General features: G+C 44.2%; 1 protein-coding gene across 1 annotated transcript in view; it reads left to right on the top strand.

Annotated features, from left to right (window-relative positions):
* Positions 1 to 23,151, top strand: part of DNA2 (DNA replication helicase/nuclease 2) — an 82,686-nt gene that overhangs the window by 54,598 nt on the left and 4,937 nt on the right. The gene's annotated exons all lie outside the window — the stretch shown is intronic.

Below are 23,151 nucleotides of genomic sequence, written 5' to 3'. Positions count from 1 at the left end.
CATACGAGCAGTCTTATCTGAGAAATTTTTAACAAATTTGAGTAATACTCAATGAGTCCCATGAAAGAACGCAATTGGTCTTTGTCTTTCAGTTGAGGTGCAGAGTGAATAGCTAAACACAAGTCTATTTGGGGTTTTACACCCGAGGGAGTGATGGAGTAGCCCAAATAATCAATTTGATCAACAAGAAACTTGCATTTATCTCTTCGGAGAGTGAGACCAACAGAGTTGAGCTTATCTAAAAACAATTTTCAGAGTGGTATTGTGTTGTTCCACAGACTGTCCAAAGATCAAAATATCATCTTGGAAGTACACTAGGTTCCCCACACCCACAAAAATATTCTAGACCATTCTCGGGAAAACGCTAGCCGCAGAATTGAGGCCAAAAGGAAGCCGAGTAAACTGATAAGTACCCCATAAATGCTGTCAAGTGTTTTGAGTCCTTATGTAAATCAATCTGGTGATAGGCACTCCAAAGATCCAGCTTGGAGAACACTTTGGCACCTTTCAAGGTAGTGACTAATTCAGAAATGTTTGGCAAGGGGAAAGTGTCTGCAACCACACACTGATTCAATGATCTTAAGTCCACACAGAAGCGGAGTTTTCCGTCCGACTTCTTCGTGACGACAATCGGAGAAATCCATGGAGACGCCTCCAGAGGCTCTATGACCCCACTCTGCAACATTTCATCAATGAAAAGTTTCCTCATCTCTGACCACAATTATAATACATCTAACCTTGTGTTGTGTGGGAATCGAGTTTTTCTTCACAATTACCCTTTGAGGCGACCTAGACCTTCTCCAAACACATTTCTAGACTCAGAGAGAATAGAATGTAAATCTCCATCTTCAATGATCATGACTTGTAGGTTAGCACGAGGATTGACAATAATGCAGAAGTCATATTGATGCACCCACCCCAAAGTGGCAGGACCAGACACAGACACGTAGACTTTACCTTGAATTTGTCTGTGGCAAAATTTGATGTGTGCATCACAATAACCCATAATGTCCAAAGGCTCACCCTGGTATCCCCTGGGGAAATGTCTTTGGGAAGAAGAGGTAAAAAACAGCAGTGTTTCACAAATACAGCATTAGGTATAATCGTGTATCACGAGCCTGTGTCAACCATTAGGTGGATATCTCTATCATTGATAGTAAATAGTGCTTTAGGTCTAATTTTGCGTTTATCTTCTTCTTTCTCACCAGATAAACTTGACACTACCACGAAAATGTTGTTATTCTCATCAACCTCTTCTGAAAAATGTTGTACAAAGGCAACACTAGAACCAGTCTTGCTCTTACACACTCTAGCGTAATGACCAATGCGCCCACATTTTAAGCACTCTTGTTTGGCTGCAAAGCAAAATTTAGAATCAGATGAGTGGACTGTACTCCCACACCTGTTACACAACCTGGTCTTAGGAGAATAGGTAATTTTTGATGGCAAAACTTTCTTAAATGTTTTTTGCTTTTAACTGCAGCCACTTCACTTTGTTCCTCATCATACACAGAGTGCTCCGTTGACTCTTGACTTGAAACTTTGTTGACATCACTTGAAGAAGACCTTTTCTCCAATTCTTTCATACAGCCCTCTGACTGTTCTACTACTTTGGCCAAATCAATAGCAGTTTGTAAGTTTGGGTTATTAGCTGCCCATAAACGTTCCTGAATTTTTTTATTGTTGCACTGAACAATGAGTTGGTCTCTGATCAATTCATTAGTCATATTACCAAACTTACATTTGACTGACATTTCTCTAAGTCTTGACACAAAGTCGTCTATAGACTCACCAGACCTCTGACTCTTAGTATAGAATTTGTACCTATTCATAACTAAGTTTTTTTCCTTCGAATATCAAACTTCTAGTCGTGAAACAGCCTCTTTGTATTCGTCAGGAAGTGCTTGAGCATTGGCTTGGAGGGCTTAAGGAAGAAACTTCAAAACACGCTGACCCTCTTTGCCTAATGTACCTAACAAAAGTGCTTTCTTGCGTCAAGCAGAAAATTCTTCTGCGTCAAGAGCATCCAAGTCGTTTTCAAACATCGGGAACTAGTCCTCCCAAGATATGCTAGGTTGTCAAGGATTTTGAAGGAAACTTGAAGGAAGTACAACTGAATAATTCTGTGAATTTTGTACAGACATGACTTCTCTCAAACACTGAGCAAAAAGAATAGAGAACGTTATATGTACTAAACCACTGAATGCACTCTTCCCTCTATAAACTTGTGAAACTACTTAGCAAAATGACAAAGGGCAAACATAAAGAAAAAATAATTTAAAAAAATGATTAAGAAGGTGTTGTTCCGACTTAAAGAGTACCTGATACCTTGATAGGCATATGTGCGGTGTATCTATTGCTGATAGGTATCCGATACACAGCAGGCGTGCGTATCGCCGATGCAAATGAAGCACTGTCTCGTGAGCGATGTGGCGTGTGTATCGCCGTAGAAAGAACAGTGTTCTTCGGAAGCTACATGCGGTGAATACACAAGAAGAGGCAATCGAAGGAGTCTAAGGAAGTAGACAGAAGCTGACTTACTGATAGCTGCTTCTGGAAGTAGACTTACTGGTTACTGCACCGGGAGCTGTTGTCACGGCAACTTTAGAGAAACAAAATGGCCGCTACGTCAAACGTGATGACGTTCAAAACGTGAGATGTTTTGAAGACGAGCTGAAATTGACGTGTCTCCAGAGCAGTCCAGACGTCACTAGAATCACAGGGCAGAGTGTCACGAAACTTCTCTAACTCCAGACAACGTTCTATGATGTCATCATTCATCCAGGAGTCAGGGAGTGGGAAGGATCGCTGCTGGCGTAATGATCGCTGGCAAAGCAAAATGCTCCTCGCTTCACTTAAGGTGAGTGAAATGCCGCTCAGGCGCTGCAAGAGTTTTATGTCGCTGCTAAATGGGTACGTGCTCAAAGTCAAAGAGCTCCAGAAGCTCACGCTGCCTAATGTTGCTGTGCGCTACTAGACACTGCCTGTAGGAGCCACGATACGTCGCGGGACTTAAGTGTTAGTAGAATTTCCTTGCGCTGGAAATTCAGAGCGTGCCGCAAGGAATGCAGGAAAGTTGAGGAAGAGGAGTCTCACCTCTGACTTGAAAGCTCACTTTCTGCTTGTTAGATCCTCGTGTGAAGCAGCAGGATACTTTTTTTTCCGTCTGCTCTTGTCCTCCAAATATATGAAGAATGCCTGCACAGTGGTTGCAGTATTGTCGCCAAAAGTTGTTGTAAATAGAAGGTGACTGGATCAAGGAACTTGACAGAGTTCTTTAATATGAAGTTGCAAGGTAACAAGATCGGACTCTCCTCTACAACAGCGAGCAGTAACTGCCATAGAACAGAACCCAAAGGAACAGAACATAACAGCAAAGTACATTCTGCATGTAAGCATTCTACTAACATGTTCCAGAAACACTAGAGCGAAACACTATGTACTACACCCTTCCGTCATCATTACGGACAATGGAGCACAACGAACTTCACATGACATGCAAATCTTTCTTACTAAGTGTAGGGTAGAACATCATCACACTTCTTTGTATAATCCTCAGGGGAATGGTCTTTGTGAGAGATCCAACCGCCTAGTCCAGGGGATCATTCAGATGACGTGTGTGAGTGGTGGGGTTGCCCAAACTATAGTGGAGGAAATGGTGTGGGCTTATCTGACCGCCAAGCTTAAGAGGTGAGTGGAGTACCTTTGAGTGATTCTCGTGCTGGAAGTCTTCACATTTGTAAGGGAGACTTAGTCAAGGTTAGGTTGGGGAGGTTTAACAAGGGCCTTTCCAAGTTCAAATGACCTTTTAGAGTTAAGTGTGCCTTTCCACACTTCGTGGTTTTGGAGAATGGTGAAAAATTGAAGTTTTGTTGTGTAGCCTAGTATCAAAAGGCTATGCATGCTCCTGAGAATACTGCAACTTACCCGGGAAATCCTGTCACTCTTGACAGTGTTGTCAGTGGAAACAGCAGTTACATGTTTGCTCAAGATGTTGGTTAAACTGTTTTCCCTTCTGAGTGCAGTGAAAGGGGAGGTGATGATGCTGGTTTTACTGCCAATTTCGGGGGAGAGCTCCCAGGCTGTTAGGAGCTTGAGAAGGCGCAGGCCACCTCCATATTTGAATGATTTTGTTTTTTAATCCTTGTTTTCCTAACTTCTCTTTTAGTTATACTTTAAGTTCCTTTTGTTTCTTTACTCCGATAAGGGAGGAAGATGTGTTGCACTTGCGATGCATGCTTTGGCCCTTCCTTTCTTTACATGTTTCCCTGCCATCTAGATTCTTGTATTGACATTCTGGTATTGTTCCTGTATGAACATTCTGGTTATGTCAGTTGGCTCCCTGGTCAGCTGAGAAGTGTCTGTTACGCTGCTTGCTCCAATAAAGTTGGCGTTTCTTACCTTCCTGCAGTGTCCAGCCTGTTAACTTCACTACAGTATACAACCAATGGGATTTTAACAGTGTGTTATGTTATATGTTGTAAATAGATTCACAGTCTGAGCATTGCATAGTCTGCTCTCCAGTCACTTTTGACGCCAAAATATATTTTTGTCATATAATTAGTATAGTGTAATTTTTTATGGAAACCAAGTTTATCCTGAACCTATTTATTAGATTTATACTAGCATTGAATTAGTCAGAATGGATTTAGTATTGGCTCCCTCAAAGGTAGTCACAAGATTTTCACATTTGAATGAGTCCCACTGGACGATTGTTTTAAGATATATGCACTCACCCTGGCCACATGGGCAGTTCTTGTCACGTATACACTGCGTAGCTACAGCAGCAATCTGGTAAAAACGTTTCTAAACTGTCTTACAACATGGCCACAGGGCTTGTACGCACGCCTGCAAGGAGGTTCATCTTTCGTGTTATTTGAAACTCCTTTACAAGATGACTGCTGTATTTGCCCACACATCTTTTTGGATTGATTTAGCGTTGCCAATGCTTGTTTCTATTTGCAAGACACAAGCAGTTTAATATTTACATTGCAGTGACGAGCTTCCCTTTACATGCGTCGGCCGACCGATGTTACGGTGGGCGTGTGCGGAGGACGGCCGGGGCCTGTCCGAACCATGCCCAGTCATAAATCACCCACACGTCGGCGGAATTCTCGCCGCGGTCAACGGGTTAACCTGCTGCTCGCAGTCTGCTTCCAGGAAACCAAATTAAAATGCCAATAATTAATGATCCTGACCCTGTAGAAGATTCAAGCAAAATAATGAGAAAATGAGACACTTTACTTTCTTGATCGCTTCTCTGTCCTATGTATGTGTGTATGTATATGGGTATATATATTTTACACTTGCAGCTTTTACACAAGTTCACAGGGATCAGTTGCTTCTTCACGGAGATACGGGTTGGAACCAGTAGAACAACCAAGTCTTAATCCTGATATCCCCACATTTAGTGAAATTGAGCAGATCGTAGTCCCTGAACCTTCTCTCTGTTGTGTTTATGTCTTACTTATGTTTTGCATATTTTCTTTGGTGTGTGCCCTTTTAGTGTTACATCACTGATGACACTTGGAACTTCGAAGTGTCATCAGTGATCAGTTGGGCAGTTCTCTTTTTCTGTGCAGCTGTGCGGAGCTGTGTTGGCCTCATTACTTGGAACTTAAATAAAGACCTGCACATTCATCAAGAATTGATTTCAACATAACCCTCTCCCTACTTAATCATAATTCAGAAGCGTGTGGAAATGGACTTGACGCTGTACATGAACTATATGGAAAGCGGCACGGCCGCGTATTTTGAACTCGACCTGTACTCCGAGGATAAGAACCTGAGCAAAGACGGAGGACTCACTCTCCTCAATGACACCAATCTGCCAGAACTCAAAGAGGAGGAGAGGGTGTCGCTCGAAGCCGATATAACAGAAAAAGAAATTGAAGCAGCAATCAGCCAGCTAAAACAGAACAAAGCGCCAGGACCAGATGGATACTCCACCATGTTCTACAAAACCTTCGGCCACCACATAAAAACGCTACTGGCAGAAACTTACTCGGCCTGCATACAGAACGGCAAGATGACGGAGTCCATGAGCGAAGCTAACATCACAATAATCCCCAAGGAGGGGAAAGACCCACAGTACCCGCTGAACTACAGACCCATCTCGCTAATAAATGTCGACTGTAAAATCTACGCAACGATAGTGGCCAATAGACTAAACAAAGTCCTACCAGACATCATCCACAGCTCACAAGTGGGGTACATCAAAAGCAGGCTATCGCAAGATAACACAAGGCTATTATGCCATCTAATCAATCACACAACACAGAGCAGCGAACAGGCAGTCATGATAGCGCTAGACGCAGAGAAAGCCTTCGACAGAGTCTAGTGGCCGTTCCTAAGAAACTGCATGGGAAGATTCGGCCTGGGGGAGAAATACATAGCAATGGTGATGGCCCTCTACAACAAACCAAAAGCAAAAATAGTGGTGAACGACAGTACATCCGAAACGCTCACACTAGGAAGAGGCACCAGGCAAGGATGCCCCCTCTCACCCGGCCTCTTCCTGCTGGCACTAGAACCCCTACTAGCCAGAATTAGAGACAATACGGAAATAACGGGCGTCAAGGTCAAAGAGAATGTGGAAAAGTAAATTTTGCCATGTTCTGTGTCCCTACGCGTCCTCCATCATATGTTATCTGTGCATGATTAATATGCATATGTTATTCCCCATGTTTGATTAAAGACGCAATTATAGTTGTGTCCACCTTTAGTCTGTCAGTTTCCAGTTCTCGTGAATAATACGAGTATCAGGCCTATGTAAAGCTACGTTGCCACGTTTCTCAGTGTGCACGTTAATGCATTGTAAAGTCCCCGTTGCTAGGCCTCAAAAGGGCCTGGACACCAGATTCAGCTCCTGTCCCCTGAAGCCTCGCTGAGGAGCGATACAGCCCCCACCTGTATCCTCGACCCATCACTTATTTCCTGCATCGCAGTGCCCGGCCCAGCTTGGCTCTGCCTCTGAGTCTGCCAAGAGTATGTTATGATTCGAGTTATCAGTACAGCCCTCCTTCTCTGCATTCCTAAGCTACTGAATCGCATCGATAGTTACCGTCATAGTCTAGCTTTTACGTCTCCATGTAAGAGAAATACTGCATTTAATGGTCATTTAATATTCTTCATCACGTACTACATGTAGAATAATGCATGCTCCAGTCTTAGAGTCTGTTAGCCTTTCCCCTCCTGACTTCTAGTTTATATCAACATGTTCTCTAAACATCAGATACTAGATACTGCTTAGGTACATGTCGCCCTGACTCTCCAGACTTCAGTCTCTGCTCCTAGCACAGAGTTCATAGCCCCCAGCTTCTCCTAGTAACACGTCATTGCCAGTTTGCGCGCACCATCAGGTTAGAGGTCCCGGCTCCTCAGGTAGCCCCCTCCATGGGTTCCGCCCCATTCATGACATATTCTGTTACGTTTGCATCACATGTCTATGTATACGCCCTGTTACACCTACTTTCACCCTTATCTTTCGCGACTGCTACGCGTCACGCTTTCTGCTCCACCCACTGCTACGCCTATTGCAATGTAATGCTATGTGTCTGCGTTATGTATATATGCTCATGTACTGTTATTAAAAGTTATCCTTCCTTCCTATGCTTCCCTTGTCCCGATCCTGTCCCCGGCAGCTGCCATCCTATTCCCGTGCAGGTCGTCCTGTTCCTGTCCTTATGCTATATTAAACCTGCAAAACTCCTACTACCTCGAATCTTGACTCTTATTTATTGAGCTATCTGTTATTCATTTATGCATTCAAAAATAGGGTATTATTTATTTATTTACCACATAATGGCGCCCGAACAGGGACTTGCCCTTTCCCCACGCGTCGGTGAAGCCACGCCGACCCCCTGACCCTCTGCAGTCGTGACGGAACTCTTCTGCGCACCGGCAGATATTTCTGCTTCAAGTATCCCTCAGACCCACGGAGGAGACGGAGGAGGCGGTCCAGCATCCAGACGAGACGGTGAAGGAACGCGGCGAGTCCCGACCAGAGCCCAAGCCGAGAGTCCAAGGTCCGAGGTATCCGGAGGTCCACCCGTAACTGAAGTCCGAAGTTCGTCGTCCGTCGTCGTAGCAGTCCAGTCCAGTCCGAGGCCTTCCGTTCTTGCTGCCCGGTGAGTACCGTTACTGGGGTAGTATCTAGACAGGGTCAATTTAATTGACTCTGGTCCGTGGGTTGGTGGTACACAAGCCCACAAACGAAGTGTCCACTCCGGTGGATACGGGTCCTGACGTGTCTCTTGATGAGACCGGTAAGTTTCGTACTGTTTCAGCAGTGCATCTAGTTTCTGTTCTAGTCAGTTCTGTTCTCGAGAAAATTCATGTATTCTGTGTTCCGTATTCCAGGTGGTATTTCTGTTCGAACTGTTATTTTAAATGTTCTTCATGTATTTTAATGTCGTGGTATGAATGGGGAATAAGTATCGTGTTCATTGTGTATTGTATTGTGTCTAGATTACAGTTCAGTCATGCCCTTGTTTTCCAAGTTACGTCAGTTAAAAACTAGAAAGGGTCTGCTGGAAGCAGCAGTTCCAGTCCCGCCTAGGGACAGTCCAGGTCATTTTATGTATCAGAAGCATGGCATAAGCGCCATATTGTATCTAGATTTATGGGTCGAGTATACCAAACAGTTAGAGGAAAAGTATAGATGGCCTGTGTCAGGCACATGGGATGCCGAGTGCATCATGAGAGTAGAAGAAGCATTATGGAAAAAGAAAGCCAGACAGTCACAGAAAGATGCCATCGAGTTATGGCGCAAAGAATCTCATAAAAGAACCGAAAAAGAAATCAGAAAGTCAGAATTAAGTAGAGAATCCTTAGAACGAGCCCAAGAAAGGGAATTAATCGAGATTGGTGAACAAGTTAAAACCGAACAGTCAGACAGACAGAGGCATGCTCTTATTAAGGGTATGTATCCTCTTCTTGCCGAGGGCCTGCCAAAAGCGACCCCGGAGGCATCCAGTAACTTTCCGCCACCATTAGTTCCGACCAAGCTACGTCACAAACAGACCGCAGCTGATATTTTCATTTCGTCCTATTTGGACGACACAGTCCCAGAATATGCAAATCCTGTTCGCGCTCCGCCAGTCCCTGTAAATCAGGCACTTCCCGTTCCTCCAGACGCCGGGGTACCCCTTGCAGTACCTGCTACGGCCCCCCTGGTCCAGCCCGCCATACCAGTTCAGCCCGCATTTCAATTTCCTGCCACACTAGTACGAAGAGGATCAGTCGACGATTCTAGTTTAGGGGCCGCAGGAGGAGGTCCTCCTCAGACCCCGCCGCCACATAAGCGTTTAACGTCAGCCGAATTACATGCACAAGCGTCACAGCGTACGCCCAGACATCAGACTGTAGCAGAAATAAGAAAAGCCCTTAATGAATGCGGCTATGATCCAGTCCCAGGCGAGGATAATATGGTTTTATATTCATTTCGCGTAAGAAAGGTGGCCGAGTATCTAGTCACCCTACCGAATATGAAAGAAGACCTAGACAGAATATATCGTTTCATCCGTACAGGGGATGATCCAGAAAGCATTAGCGAGGCCATGTCTCAAAGGAAAGCCGAGATCCAGCTCATGATATTAAAGTTTCTGATTAACTGTCTAATAAGAGAACAAGATTACCCGTCTAAAGATCCGGCCGAAATGAAAATCCTGACAAGGTGGAGTGATAATATAGCCGAGGGTAAGCACAAGACCGTCGGTGCTATGGAGAGTATGTACAAGAAAATCCGTAAAGAAATAATAAAGTTACACGAACAGCGTAAAGCAGCACAAGTAAGCGAGAAAGAAAGTAACTCTGATACTGAAGAGGTAGACGACGAAAATTCCGCCAGAATAGCGTATGTAGGAAAATCTAGATTCCCAGATCACCATTTACGCCTAGAACACAAGTCAACTTTCCATCATCCAGCACCAGAACAAGGTTCTCTAGAACAAGTGTTTCAAGCTACCGATCACATTCTGAAATCACGAATCGGTTACAGTGAGTTAAGTACTATGCATGAACAAGAACTAGCCCGATCAGCAGTCCGATGGACTACTGATTCTACCACTTTTCCAGACGAAATAGTGGCACAAATGTTTCTGAAAATGCCCCCAGCCGAGCAACGACTGGCGGGTATGTATATGATTCAGCACCTCATTACATTGTATGAGGGTCAGCACTCTGATCCAGGCCCGTTACATGATATCCTGAACGAGTTACTCCAGTATAGATGGAAAGGTTTAGGTACCGATTTAATTAGTGTCATTCTAGAACAGCGTCACAAATATAGAACGTTTTTGAACCCGCATTTTGTTCATGTCTCACCCCCAGAAAGTAAACCATTTTACATGGAGAGACAGAATCCGTTACGAGAAGTCCACCCAGTTAGAGGAACGGGTGGCGAACTAGAACGAGTGTTTGTTTACACTCCGATCACAAAGATGGAACTCTTAGAGATGAAAAAATTAATCCCCTGTCATGATAAAGATCCAGCAGGGTTCCATCGAGAATTAAAAGACATGCTCCGTATGGGAGAATACACGTATCCAGATATAATTAAAATGTTAAAGGTTCTGTTGCCCGCAGGGGTGTATGAAAAGCTCAAGGAAAAAGAATGGGAGGTGGGAGAGAAAAAGATCGATTGGGCAGTTCTAGAAGCTGAAGATAAGGCACGAGTACCAGGTACCGGTCTTGGAGCGAAATGTAAAGAATTACCTGAATTATTGATTCAAGTTTTACCCAGATTGTTAACAACGAAAAAGGAAGACTGGGATGCAATCTCAGCCTGTAAACAGAAACAAGACGAAGACATTAGTGATTTTTATTCTAGATTTGAGAAATGTTTTAGCATCAACAGTGGCCTCAAGACAAGTAGTGAGTCATACCCTCACCTTTTTGTTACTAAATTAGTCGAGAATTCAAGTCCACAAATTAAGAATCGAGTTTTGAAAGTCGAAAGTACCTGGCAAGCTAATACCCCGTCCCAGATGTTACAGATGCTCCAATACCACCAGAATAGAATCAGAGAAGAACAGGACCACGAAAGAAAGCGTATGAAAGACACGAAAATGAAAGTACTAGTTGCACAATCTGTTCCTCAAGACAGTCAGAAGAGGGGTCCGAATCAAGCCAGTCATCCTGCAGCTCCCGTTAAAGGGAACTGCAATTATTGTAAACAGCCAGGTCATTTTATAAACGAGTGTGCAGTTCTGAAACACAACATAGCTACTGGTAAGACTAAAGAAAGACCACGTCCGCCTAGACAAGAACAAGTTTTACAGATTCCTCAGCCACAGAATGCACCACAGACAGTTACAGCACCGCAGCCCATCGCTGCAACACAGCATGTTACACAGCAAATGTATCAGTATGCACAGTCCGAGTATCCAGAGTACCAGCAGTATTCATGAAACAGCCTAGAGAGGGAGGTAGGCTTGCCTCTCATCGAGATACCTGTAGATCAAGAAGGTCCCTATGTTCGCAGTCAAGTATTAGGGAAAGACAGAAAGTTTTTGATTGATACAGGGGCAAGTAGGACCACAATTAGTCACGCCGAAGTTCCAGGGGCTCCGCTCTCAGGCTCTAGAAATGTTTCCCTTGGATTTTCAGGAAAACCCATCGTAAATGAAATATCAAAGCCAGTTACTCTAGAAGTAGGTCCATTGTCCCGTACTACTGACCTGTTACTTACTAAGTCATGTCCAGAGAATCTATTAGGCATTAAAACACTGAAAGAGTTAGGTGCAGTTATATGCTGTTCCCCAGAGGGAATACGTCTGTTCCTACGTGACTTTAAGGGTCACTATGTATTACGAGATTTTGATCCCAGATTGTCCAATGTTCCGCAGCATTTATGGGCGCAAGGTCCAACTGATGTAGGGTACATGCAAATCACACCCCATTGTGTGACTCTCAAGCCAGGTGTAGTGTTACCACGAATCAGACAGTACAGATTGCCACCTGAGGCTGTAGCAGCCTTATCCAAAATTATTGACGAGCTCATCGCTCAAGGAGTAGTTGTAGAAACTGACTCCAATGTATGCAATTCTCCGATCATTCCAGTCATGAAACGTACTGATCCAAATGCACCCCCAGTATATCGATTAGTGATTGACCTACGAGAACTTAACAAATGTATTATTCCTCAGTACCCAGTTGTCCCAGATATCTCTTCCCTATTGACAGCCATTGATTCAGAAGCCTCATTTTTTACAGTCATAGACCTCAAGAATGCATTTTTCAGTGTTCCCATTCATCCAGACAGCCAGTTCCTTTTCGGATTCTGTTTAAATGGAAGGAGCTATATGTTCACACGAGCTCCTCAAGGTTTCACAGAAAGTCCTAGTATTTACAGTCAAGCACTTAAGAGACAACTAGACAACATTCACATGCCGACTGACACTGCCCTGCTCCAGTATGTCGATGATCTACTGATCACAGCCCGTTCTGAACGTGCTTGCGAGCGAGCATCCCTCACAGTTCTGTATTTCCTAGCCGAGATGGGGCACAAGGTGTCCCCTTCGAAGCTTCAATTCTGTGTCCAGCAAGTGGTATACTTAGGACACCTGCTGTCCAAGAGGGGTAGGCAGTTGACACCAGACCGTATCCAGTTAATAGCGAGTCTTCCTCAGCCCAAGACCCAGAAGGAGGTACGTGCTTTTATCGGCCTCACTTCTTACTACCGACAATGGATTCCTCAGTATGCATTTCTAGCCAAGCCACTGATACAGTTAACGACACAGGAGACAGCCGTATCGTCTGTCCTCCCTTGGACATCTGAACATACACTCAGTTTCAATGAGTTAAAGAAAGCCCTATGTCAAGCTCCAGTTCTAGCCACACCGAACTACAGTAAGCCTTTTACACTTTTCGTCACAGAACGCGAAGGTACAGCATTATCTGTTCTCACACAAGATCAAGCAGGACAATACAAGCCTTGTGCTTATTTTTCGAGCACATTGGATCCTGTAGCCCAGGCTCTGCCTGCGTGCCTCAAGTCAGTTGCAGCCACAGCACTAGCTATCAGACAAAGTGATTCCATAGTATTAGGACACTCCCTGACAGTACAAGTTCCACACTCCGTGGAAGTTCTTTTAAATCGAACACACTCAGCACTTGACAATCGCACGTTTAACAGGTTATGAATTGACACTGTTCCAGCCACACATAGAAATCAGACGCTGCAACATCCTGAACCCTGCTACACTGTTACCATCAGCTAATCCAAATCCTGCCACACATGACTGTGTGGAAGTAGTTAATATTACGACAAAGCCAAGACAAGATCTGACAGATATTCCATTACCAGATCCCGACCTGACACTTTATGTGGATGGTTCATGTATGAGAACAAGTACAGGAGAACTAGTCGCCGCGTATGCAGTGACTACCGACACCGAAGTTATTGAGACACACCGTATTGACACCCTGTCCGCTCAAGCAGCAGAGCTAGTTGCTCTGACACAAGCCTGTATACACGCCAAGAACCGGAAAGTTAATGTTTACACAGATTCACGCTACGCATTCGGAGTTGTACACGACTTTGGAGTGCTCTGGCAGGAGAGAGGTTTCATGACTTCTCATGGAACCAAGATTCAGCATGGTCTCCTTATTCAAGCTCTGTTAGATGCCATACATTTACCGACATCCATTGCTATCATGAAATGCAAAGCACATACGAAAGTTACTGACACTATTTCCCAGGGTAACGATCTAGCAGATCGCACAGCCAAGCTTACAGCACAGACTCCAGACATTCCAGTTAACATGACACACACTCCAGATCCGATTACATGTATGACAGTTAAGGACCCTACTCAAGATGTCATAGATATCCAGCTACATGCTACTCCCGATGAAATCAAGAAATGGTCCGAACAAGGAGGGGTCCAGACAGATCAAGGATGGGTGACGAAGGGTAGAGCCACATGGTTTCTCCCCGACTCTATGGTTCAAGTCATTATCAATACCGCACATAGTCCAGCACATTTAGGAGAAAAAGCTATGTTAGACAGTATCCAGAACATTTGGTTCAACAAGCATTTACGAGCTGCAGCCAAGCAGAAAGTCCGTACCTGTATGATATGTTGTCAGTTTAATCCAGGTAAAAGTGTCCCGGTGGAACAAGGGGGATTCCAGCCTCCTGACCACCCTTTTGAAGTCCTCCAGATGGATTATATTCAGATGGAGCGATGTCGAGGTTTCAAGTATGTCCTTGTAGTTGTATGCGCTTTGTCCAGGTGGACAGAGGCATATCCAGTCCCAGATTACACAGCCGCGACCACTGCCAAGCAGTTGGTTCGTGAGTTCTTCCCCCGTTATGGACTCCCTAGGGTCGTATATTCTGATAACGGCCAGCCATTCTCCTCAGAGTTAATGAAGCATGTTTCCCTTTTGTTAGGGTACCAGTGGAAGTTCCATTGTGTACGCCATCCTGAAGCAGCAGGTCTCGTAGAAAGACATAACCAGACCCTGAAAATTCGCATCGCAAAAATTTGTAAAGAGAAAGGTGTGGACTGGCTAGTAGCTCTGCCAGTCGCTTTGTTCTATATGCGCATGGTCGCACATTCCAGATCAGGTCTGTCCCCGTATGAGGTCGTTTTCGGCCGCCCCCCTAACATGTGGGGTACTCCTAGACCCCGAAGTATTACCGATGTTTCAAGTAATATGCTGACAGATTACCTAGCTTCCTTGATGTCTGCCCTCAACTCTTGTCGTTCACAGGTTGCCGCCGCATTTCCAGACAATACCGAGGTGGCACCGCATGAAATCGTTCCAGGATCCATGGTCTTAATTCGCAATTTTGACCGCTCAAGTCCGCTGGAGCCTCGCTGGAAGGAGCCCCGACAGGTCCTCCTCGCCACCCGTACAGCCGTGAAGTTGGAGGGACGCAAAGGCTGGGTGCACCTTTCGCACGTAAAGAAGTTTTATGGACTGAAACCCGTCTCAAAGAACCTTTCCCAGGATTTGAAGGATTGCCAAAGTACTATTCTTAAGGACTGTCCCGCAAAAGACATTGCTACAAACCCTCCCCTGTTAGAGAAAACTCCGCAACAGGAGTATAAGTTGAAACTCCGGTCTAGTAAAATAAGTCAGCCAGTTTGATTGTCTAAGTCCTCCCCTAGGTGAAACGGTTAGACTGTTTCTGACATGTATAAAATAGACCCCCATAGTGAGAGAGTTAGTCAAAACTCAATCCGATGTATCGTTTTTCTATGTTTCATATTATTTCTCAGCATTATGATTTCCTGCACCAGTTATGCGTTTTACCTGTATTTTCCAGTTTCTCATGTAAATACGTCTTCTAATGTTACAGTAGAGCACACGTTTAGTGATCTGCCTCCTCATGAACTCTCTTACCGCCTCGCTATGCGAAATAATTCTTTCATCCGCATGTTACATTATTCACACCAGACCAGCAATGCCACTAATTGTTGGGTGTGTGGTCGACTCCCCCCTTTCCAGACACCGAAGGGAGTTCTGCCACTCTTTCCTTATCCGTTTTCACATAATGGTTCGTGTGGAGCATGGTCCACGTTAACGTCGTCCTCAACAGATATGTCTTTTCTTAACAGTACATGTTTTCCAGACAAGCAAGGTCTCCCCCACAGAACCGGGTTAGATCTAGAAAATGAAGTGTATAATTTAGGTAATTATTCTTCGAATTTCATGGTCCTGAATGTTCAGTCTGATACTACTCCAGACTTACCTGCTATTTCAGTACTACCAGTCAAAGGCGAATTATGTGTCCGAAATAATGGTTCCGTACATGTAGGACATAGTGATTGTACTACTATTGTCAAGTATAGTGACAGTAGGAAATCTATTTTCAAAGCTTCACGTCATTCTTATTTTATTTGTGGTCAAACCGCATATGTTCGTGTGCCCCTCGATTGGGAGGGAACCTGTTACATTGCCTTCCTACTGCCACCTGTTTTTCTAGCCCCACCCGATTACCATAGGAATTCCCACCTAGTACATACTAGACACAAGAGAAACCTCCCGATTGTCGATTATACTGAAACTACTCTAGAACAATATATAGATATCAATAAAGGTGTCTTCCCTTATTTAGGTACAGTTGTGAATAGTAAACTGATACGTAGATTAACCAGAACCCTCGAAGCAGTAGTAATTGAGACTACTTCTGCTCTAAGTAATTTAACCGAAGAACAATCCTTTATGAGAATTGTCGTGCTCCAAAATCGTCTCGTCCTTGACGTCATATTGGCCGATAGGGGCGGGGCCTGTAGAGTCATCGGATCTAGTTGCTGCATTTTCATTCCAAATAACGCGCCGTCTGTTTATTCAGCTATAACCAGACTTCATAAAATTGCCCATCTGTTACACCAAAATCCAGGCACCTGGACTTGGTCCGGTTGGTTCTGGAATATAATTTCCGCCTGGGGATGGAAAGTCTTGTCCTTTCTAGGTATTGCAGTAGCGATCATATTTAGCTGCTGCCTCTGTATACAATGTGGCCCTGCGATTTGCGGCATTTGTGCTACCTCTTGTATTCCTAGTCCCAAGCCCCGTTCTAAATCCCGTTCCAAGAAAATTCGAGACGAGCAAATGATACTGTATGAAATGATAGATGGTATCATGAATATTGATGTTTCCTGAAGGAAACGTAGTGACAAGGAGGGAATGTGGAAAAGTAAATTTTGCCATGTTCTGTGTCCCTACGCGTCCTCCATCATATGTTATCTGTGCATGATTAATATGCATATGTTATTCCCCATGTTTGATTAAAGACGCAATTATAGTTGTGTCCACCTTTAGTCTGTCAGTTTCCAGTTCTCGTGAATAATACGAGTATCAGGCCTATGTAAAGCTACGTTGCCACGTTTCTCAGTGTGCACGTTAATGCATTGTAAAGTCCCCGTTGCTAGGCCTCAAAAGGGCCTGGACACCAGATTCAGCTCCTGTCCCCTGAAGCCTCGCTGAGGAGCGATACAGCCCCCACCTGTATCCTCGACCCATCACTTATTTCCTGCATCGCAGTGCCCGGCCCAGCTTGGCTCTGCCTCTGAGTCTGCCAAGAGTATGTTATGATTCGAGTTATCAGTACAGCCCTCCTTCTCTGCATTCCTAAGCTACTGAATCGCATCGATAGTTACCGTCATAGTCTAGCTTTTACGTCTCCATGTAAGAGAAATACTGCATTTAATGGTCATTTAATATTCTTCATCACGTACTACATGTAGAATAATGCATGCTCCAGTCTTAGAGTCTGTTAGCCTTTCCCCTCCTGACTTCTAGTTTATATCAACATGTTCTCTAAACATCAGATACTAGATACTGCTTAGGTACATGTCGCCCTGACTCTCCAGACTTCAGTCTCTGCTCCTAGCACAGAGTTCATAGCCCCCAGCTTCTCCTAGTAACACGTCATTGCCAGTTTGCGCGCACCATCAGGTTAGAGGTCCCGGCTCCTCAGGTAGCCCTCTCCATGGGTTCCGCCCCATTCATGACATATTCTGTTACGTTTGCATCACATGTCTATGTATACGCCCTGTTACACCTACTTTCACCCTTATCTTTTGCGACTGCTACGCGTCACGCTTTCTGCTCCACCCACTGCTACGCCTATTGCAATGTAATGCTATGTGTCTGCGTTATGTATATATGCTCATGTACTGTTATTAAAAGTTATCCTTCCTTCCTATGCTTCCCTTGTCCCGATCCTGTCCCCGGCAGCTGCCATCCTATTCCCGTGCAGGTCGTCCTGTTCCTGTCCTTATGCTATATTAAACCTGCAAAACTCCTACTACCTCGAATCTTGACTCTTATTTATTGAGCTATCTGTTATTCATTTATGCATTCAAAAATAGGGTATTATTTATTTATTTACCACAAGAAGATAGTTAAACTAGCGGCGTATGCGGATGACATCCTAATCACAACCACAAACCCATCTTCGTCAATAACAGCGCTCATGGACACAATAGGAGAGTACGCTGAAGCCTCAGGGTACAAACTCAACAAAGACAAATCGGAGTGCAAACCAATGAACGTCCACACCACAAGAGAGGTCCTCGGGGACTCCGGCCTGGCATGGCAGACAAAACCACTCAAATACCTAGGACTGCACTTTGGAAGAGACCTAACATCCACGCTTCAGCACAATGAGGACTTAACGCTGAAAAAAATAAAAGAAAGACTAGAACTATGGTCGCCAAAATACATAAGCTGGTGGGGAAGGATAGAAACTATCAAGATGATGATAACGCCGGCGATAAACTACACGCTAACCATGCTGCCACTCCCGATGACAGAAGCCTTCCACAAGAAACTAGACAAACTTATTAACATCTTCCTATGGAAAAACAAAAAACCCAGAATCAGCCTACACAATCTGAGACTAACCAAGGACCTTGGGGGCCTCAATCTGGCAAACTTCAAAACATACCAAACAGCTTGCCTGGCAAGGCAAGGTACAGCCTGGATAGATGACACCCAAACCTACAAACCAGTCTGGCTAGAGGTGGAGAAAGACATCCTGGGAGGCCTCAACCCAATAGCTCTTCTAACAGCAAACAGACACCCCCAAAGATCCAACCCAATACTGAAACACACGAGGGAAGCGCTGATGAAAATAGACAGACGCATGATGCAGAAGTTGAAAGGCACAGCATGGGAATCTATCTGGTTCAATACAAAAGTAACTTACCAAGGGGCAACAATGCACAACGACATATGGATCGAGAAAGGAATCAGTCTCCCCAAACAGATGAAAACCAAGCAGAAACCGCTGACATTCCAAAACATACAGCAACTACACGGTCTCCCAAACCAAGAGCTCTACAACTTCCTCAAGATCAAGACAGCCATAACGAGAGCAAACCTACACAGAGAGGAACCAAGCATCATCAAATATATGCAGACCCTCAACTCAGCAGGCCACCAAACTGCAAAGATCTATAAGCTCCTGAGCCTCTCCACACTGTCGCAAAACAAGAAAATAACCAACACATGGGAAACACTCCTAGGCAGGCAACTAAATGAAAAAGAACGGGCAAAAATGTGGGGCTCAGCGACAACAAACAAAGTCACCCCACAACTAGCGCAAACCAAATTCTGGCTCCTCCACAGGGCCTACTGGACCCCTTCCAAGCTCCACAAGGTCGGCATTGCAGAGTCGGGCAACTGCTGGAACTGCCAAAAAGAGGAAGGGACCCTCGAGCACCTCATCTTCAAATGCGTGAAAGTCAAGAAGTTCTGGACACAGATCAACACCTTCATAAACAACATGCTCAAAGCAGACCTAACAATCAGCTTTGTAAGCCTAGCAACAGAACATCTGACCGCAAACCTAAACAGCAGAGAAGAGAGAGACCTACTAGACCTGCTCCTCACAGCGGCCCTAAAAATAATCCTGACAAACTGGAAGAACACTGCCAAAGCAAACTTTAAAACGTGGATTAATTGGGTCACCTTCCTGAGAGGAGCAGACAACATCACAGGCAATTTCTCTAAGGAGCACAACCCCAAAGTACACATGTGGGGCCCACTCGACGAGCATCTGAGGAAGACCCAGTAACGACAAGTGGGGCACCCTCGACGAGCATCTGAGGAAGACCCCCCCCCCCTTTTTCTCCTTTTCTCTCTTTTTCTCCTTCACTCTCCCCCCCCCCCCCCCCTCCTCTCACCTGGGGGAAAACCAAAGGAAAAAGCGCGCATTCACAAATGGACTGTATATATAAAAACTGCCAAATGTATATTCCACTTATATTTTTTTTATCAATAAAAATTTTTACTAAATCAAAAAAAGCCTTCTAAATATTAACTGGTACTCGTTTAAACATCTGGCGAAAGGATAAGTTTGTCAAAAGGCTTCGGGAATTGGGATGCAAATATATATCTGCAGTAGCCCAACTACACTAAGTGAATCGTCTTTTTATGGAATGCAACAAGTATGTGTACTCAAGAAATTGGGGAAAGCAATTGTATTTTTCCCAGTCTGTTGTTCCGGCATGCTTTCTAAAATATTCAAAGGTGAGCAGCAGATGGAGCTCTTGAGCCAAGGCTGGGCCCTTTGAAGCACCTCGCGCTCTGAGAAGAAACGGAAAGGAAATGTAAGGATGGCAAAGAAGGAAGACCGAATGAAGAGTACTGGGAAGGAATGGGGGCGTGGACCGTGGCTGACTCCATGTAAACATATCAGGGAGAGCTGTTGCTACTTCTGAAACGTGTTAAGATTTGGAGAGCTGTCCGCAGGCTATCCAGCTGTCCCTCGTCTGCCTACCTCCATCCTTTACCAGCAGTTAATGATGACTGTACGGCCACCCGGAAATTAACAAACCTACTAAATGCCCAAACCTTTCTAGCATCAAGAATAATGAGAGACCAGCTTGTTTATGTGTTATTTGTATGATGATGCGTTCCCGTGGCAGCTACTTGGCATTCTTTTTTGAATAAAATATTTTACAGATAATTTAACTGGCTATCATTTAGAATTTCTCCATTCGGTATTTTAGAATAAAAATAAATGGCCACGTTGATAAAAACTTAATGGAGTTTTCAAACTCCTTTATAAGATGGACACTTTATATGCGCGGACATGCACAGCTGCTGATTTGAAATGATTTGACTTTGTCAATGTTTGCAAAGGGGGGACGAGAAAGGCAAGAACAGTGACAATGAGGAGTCATGAAAAGAACCTGCGTGAGTGAGGGAGGTAGAGGAAAAAGGCATAAGTTGGATTTAGCACTAGGCAACATTTGTATTCAGTTCTCTATCATTCAGCAGCACCTATTGGAAGGGTGCCTCTGCAGGAGAGCAAGCTCCTTCTAAGTATCTCTGTAGGAAGCCTGTTTCAAAGTGCTCACGCAGGATTGCAAGCTCCTATGGGAATCTTACAGGAGTCCAGGAAGTTTGCAGATGCCCAGCAGATGTGTAGGGTGCTTACAGGAGACATCCTGCTTCTAGTAGCTCAGGCTGCTTGTGAGCGCTTCTGGAGCATAGGCTGCTTGTAGGTTTTTCAGTAGGATAGTCGGTTTGTATGTGTCCCACCCGGGGTGCTGACTGCTTGCTAGGTGTCCTTTAAGGACTGCATACTGCTTTTAGGCTCCACTGCAGGAGTGCAGCTTCTTTTTAGATGCACCTGAAGTGGGGGCTGCTCTTTGATGCTCAAGCAGGTGCACTGACTGCAGCTTATAGATGGCTCAAGAGCACATATATTCCCTTATTATGTAATCTTGTATCTATATATTTATTATTTTAGGCCTAGTGTACAAGAAATAAATACTCAAAAGTTTTTCTCTGTCCTACAATCACCCTACACCTCTATAAATGTATCCTCTATCTTCACTCTCTCATCCCAAACCCTTTATGCTACTATTATCTCCAAAATAACACTCCCTCCTCTACACCTCCGGGCTCACCCCAATCATCAGAGCTCCCAAACAACCCTACTAAATTCTCCCCTTTGCGCTCTCTCCTTGGCTCATCCCTAACCTCATTTTTTACTGATTCTCTTTCTCCCTAATTCTTTTCTACAGGCTCTTCTCTCCTTCACTCACCCCAGAACTCAACTTGCTACTGTGATCTCCTTATAATGTCCTCCGCTCAAATTAACTTGTACCCACCTATACCAATACTACACTCGTATTTCCCTATACTAATCCTTTTGGGTTCCGGAGTAGCGCGCTACTCGCCAAAAAACGATTCAATGCCTCGTCAGGGGCAGTAAGCTTATATAAATACAATTACAATACAATACAATGCTTGTAAAGCAATTCAACTAGCATTGGCAAAACCAAAATAGGAGCCTCCTGTGCATGATAGAGGGGACGTGGAAGGAGAGAGCAGGGCCCACATCCTTTGCTGGGGTGGTGGGGAGAGAGAGAGAGGTTGCCTGGGAATGGTGCAAAACGGACAGTGGAATGTCAGCAATAGGTTGCTTAAAGGTTCACATAAACGTGCACAAAATTCCGTGGCTTTATGGACAACTATGGTTTGGAATTGCTTTTTCTTTTTTTTTTACTCGCAACACCAGTATTTTGATGTCTATGCCGGTACAAAAATAAACCAAATCACCTCAAGCAAGTATTTTTTCCCCTTATCTGTACATACTTCAAACAACAAATATAAATATAAAGCACTGTTATATGTGTGTTAGAGCTGGGTTAATAATCCAAGAATTTTAATGAAAGTATACAAGGACAGAAAAGCCATGGTCCATATGAATACATATGATTTTGTTCAAAGTCCTATTTTGTATCACGTCCAGGTCTTTGCAAACTCTTAGAACAACAACAAATGGCTTGTATTTTTGTCTTGTAAAGGTGGTTGCCCTTTGGACAGCTGCACAGCCAATGGCTCAAGGGGACAATGACGAAAAGCCCACTATTTTGTAGTGTGCTGCAGGGAAACATGTATACCGTTAATGGTAACATGGGATCTTTTGCAGACAGCCACTGCTGTCTATACGGAAGATGTAAAAGTGACATATTCTTTACGCATGCTGATATTCATAGTATAATATGCTATTTATCACCATTGTTAAGTGAGAAGTGCCATGATTCTATAGAAAACGATGGTAATAAATAATATAACTATAATCTGTGCACCAGTATGTAAGGTTTATGCCATGACAATTTTTTCCTTGCATATTTGACTTAATAACGTGATTTAACTAAAGCCAGGATCCAAGGTGTTCAATATGTGCATTCACTTAAAATGACATTGAAGAGCCACTGTGACTATCAGGAGAGTTATTCCCTTTGTTAAAATCATTGCAGCATGCAACCATGAGGGAGCGACCCGCTTTTTTCTCGTCTCATTTGGGCTTTACTGTAGAACCGGTGTAACTATTATTTTATTGAACTGTTTACAGTTAACTATGTTGGATCCCGTTTATTTTTCTTGCTTCAAACAGTATTTCCTTGCGTAAAAGGACCTAATATTCCACCTATACCTAGTAAGCGAAAGGAGCTGATAGGTTTGCTAATTGGTCCGCAAAGGCTGAAGATCAGCAGACCTTCGCTCTGTTGTGTCACTTAGTCTGCACAACATTGCTATGGGTGTTTATTGTGTGGTAGAGTTGTCGAGGCTTGTCTGTGTAGCCTCAGCATTTTCAGTATATGGTTGTGTGTGCTGGGCATGACATGATGTGCTTATGAATGCTCATAGGGGGCTTGCAATTTG

The sequence above is a fragment of the Lissotriton helveticus genome, chromosome 9 (genome assembly GCF_964261635.1).
Source record: "Lissotriton helveticus chromosome 9, aLisHel1.1, whole genome shotgun sequence".
Classification (NCBI taxonomy): Eukaryota; Metazoa; Chordata; class Amphibia; order Caudata; family Salamandridae; genus Lissotriton; species Lissotriton helveticus.
This window is presented reverse-complemented; position numbering and strand designations above follow the sequence as displayed.